We start from the raw sequence: 3,324 nt of genomic DNA, 5'->3' as shown, positions 1-3,324 counted from the left end.
CTTTTTGAGAAAGCGCCATACAGCCTTCCATAGTGGTTGCACCATTTTACACTCCCACCAACAGTGAATAAGGGTTCCAGTTTCTCCACAACTTTGTCAGCATTTGATGTTTGCTCTTCTGCTAAATTTTGCTATTCTTACTGGGGTGAGATGATATCTCATAGTTGTTTTCATTTGCATCTCTCTTAGAGCTAGGAATTTTGAACATTTCTTCTTGTGTTTGCCATCTGAATGTCTTCTTTTGTGACGTGTCTGTTCATATCCTGTGCTCATTTTTTAATTGGGTTATTTACCTTTATCTTGTTGTAGTGACAGTGCCATTTTTTTTTCTTCAAATATTTCTTTAATGAAGTCATGGGTTTCAGGAAACAAAATTCTATAATTAAATCAGGAAAAGAATGAATTAGAACATTTGACAATTACATGGGATGAAACCTTGGGAGACAGTTCAACCTCAAGCATTTTGGAAGAAATATTAATAAATAGAAATCACACAAAAAAGCAATATTTATTCAAATCTATCATAAACCAAGGGAGCCTTGGTGGCCTAATGTGTGAGGAGTTGGCTGCCAACTCAATGAAGAAAGCTTAAATCTACCAACTGCTCTGTGGAGATGAGCATAAAAATATGGAACGCTTCACAAATTCACGTGTCGTCCTTGTGCAGGGGCCATGCTAATCTTCTCTATATCATTCTGATTTTAGTATATGTGCTGCCGAAGCGAGCACAACAGTGCCATTTTTAAAGACCTAAGCTCCAGTGGTCCTCAACGTATCCTTATTCACTTCACTAGAATGGCTCCTACAAAAACCCAAACATATTCCAGAGGGTGAGTGAACTTCTACAAATGCAACTATAATCTCAATTGCAGCTACTGTGCTGCATGTTGTAAGTGCGCTAAGACAAGTTAGCACAGCCTCAGGCATGCAGCATATAGCTGTTGATCTGGAAACGGCATCCCTTTGTTCCTTCTATCAGGGAGCATGACCAGAAGTAGTTTGCATTCACACAGGATGGACACCAGTATATAGTTACAGTTCTATCTCACGCAGATACTGACTTTCCCACTCTATGTCATAATAAAGTCTAAAGTAATGATTCTCTACTGGAGATACTTTGTCATTGTTTGGAGACATTTCTGCATGTCACAACGAGGGACAATGCCACTGGTATCTAGTGCATAGTCAGTGGTCAATAATGCTGCTGAACATCCTAAAATGTACAGAACTCTCCATAATAAAGAATCATCTGGTTAAAAAAAAATGTGTATAGCGCTGTGGTTCAGAAACCTTGAACTAAAGGGATCTGGAGTATCTCATTGTTCCCTGACATCTCACACTGGTTCATTATATCAGTGATATGTAAATCAGACTAGCTGAACGAGAAATGATTAAATGCCTCACAAGCCATGATAAGACAAATGTCCTTTAGAAGGTGCAAATAGTTGAAACATTCAACTACCACCAACATGACTATGACAAAGCAACTGCCATTGGCCAGCAATACTACTCTGACATACATAGGGTTGTTATGGGTTGGCATTAACTCAACGATCATTGATGTTTGACATACAGATAGTTATTATGGGCTGGCATTAACTCAATGATCATTGACTTTTATAGGGGTCCAGTGGTTTCAAACATGTCAGGATATCCTTGCCAAAGAAGAATGACAGATTATAGCATCTTTTATCTCCTACATATAAGAAAGAAACATTACATCGATAGACCTTTTTGAGCTCTTTTAAGAAATATAATCCACACTTAAGAGATAATACTGTAGCTCATTTTACCAAGTTGTATGGAAAGCAGAAAGCTTTGAGAGGAAACGAGAGTAGGAAAGAGTTCAGATGGATGTCCAGGCTATAATTAATCAGTCCTGAGGCTTGGGCCATGTGACCTAGCAGAGCCTTTGCAAACAGACGTATCTGTCAAAAGAAAGGGTGCTATGAAAAGTTCATGGCGAGCCTCAATAGAAGAATAGCAAAATAGATCCCTAGAGTTCTGGGAAAAAGCCACAACAGAACATCACACACTATTTGAAAAATAGCTTTAGTGTCCTTCTGGGTCTCGATAGTACTGGAGCACCTGACCAGCCTCATAGAGATAGATGCAACTTAAAAAATCCCTCACATTTCAACTCCCAGCAACACCCCATCAAACTTCTGGGTCTACAAAGAAACAGTAATGAGAGGAGACTGACCATCTTTCTCTTGTAGAGCAGCTAGTGGATTAAAACTTCTGGAGCTGTTTGGAGTTTGTTCTTGTTATGTGCCATCAAGTTGACTCCAACTCATTGCAACACTATGTACCACATCTCTTTTTTTTAATTGGGAAAAACATATTGGGGGTACAAGGAGGTGAGGGTTGGGGGCAGAAGGGTTAGGATGGGCCAGGATGCAGTTGCAGAGCTGCACAGTTTGGTCGGTGGGGGGAGCAGGTGAAGGAAATAATGAGGGTCCAGAGGGGACCAGATCCTACAGAGGAATGACAAGCATTTTCCAATGTACCACATCCTTAATCCTGCTCTATCTTGAGCCAATTTCATTGTCTCTAACACACCTACCCCTATTACTCCTGTCACTGAGTCAATTCATCTACTTAGGTTTAAAGTTATTAATAAAACTTGCTACAGGCTATGCCACCGAGCTCCCTAGAGATAGCTTTGTAGTTGTTATTGTTGTTAGGTGCCATTGAGTCTAGTATGACTCCTAGCAACCCTATGAGCAACAGACCTGCACTCTGTCCTATCCTGTACCATCTTCACATTTTCTGACTCATTAGAGTCTGTTGCAGCAGTCACCATGACAGTCCACCTGGTTGAGGGTCTTTGTCTCCTTTGCCAACCCTTTACCCTTCCCAGCATCATGTCGCTCTCCAAGGAAAAGGCCCTCCTAGCAACATGCTTGAAGGATGTGAGGTGAAGCCTCATCGTCCTTGCCTCCAAAGAGCACTCTAGCTCCACCCTCTCCAAGACATTTTGTTTGTTCATTTGGCTGTCCATGGGATATTCAGTGCTCTTCTCCAACGCCACAGCTGAGGATAAAAACTCATTGACCCACTGCCATCAAGTTGCTTCCAATTGAAAAGAGAAGTGAGAATACCTTGTGAAAATGGAGAAGCATCCTCCAGAACTCAAGGTACACCTTAAACTTATGACCATTATATGGAACTATGGAATTAGGTCACAGTTAAAGGTTGGTGATGTTGTTATGTGCCATCAAGTCATTTGTGACTCATAGTGACCCTATGTACAAGAGCTCTAAATGCTGTTCTATCCTGTGCCAACCTAACCACCTCAAACACACTTATTCCCACTGCTCC

Source organism: Elephantulus edwardii, unplaced genomic scaffold (genome assembly GCF_000299155.1).
Source record: "Elephantulus edwardii isolate Elephantulus edwardi_28Jun2011 unplaced genomic scaffold, EleEdw1.0 scaffold00045, whole genome shotgun sequence".
In the NCBI taxonomy this organism is placed as follows: domain Eukaryota; kingdom Metazoa; phylum Chordata; class Mammalia; order Macroscelidea; family Macroscelididae; genus Elephantulus; species Elephantulus edwardii.
Note: the sequence above shows the minus strand (reverse complement) of the source record.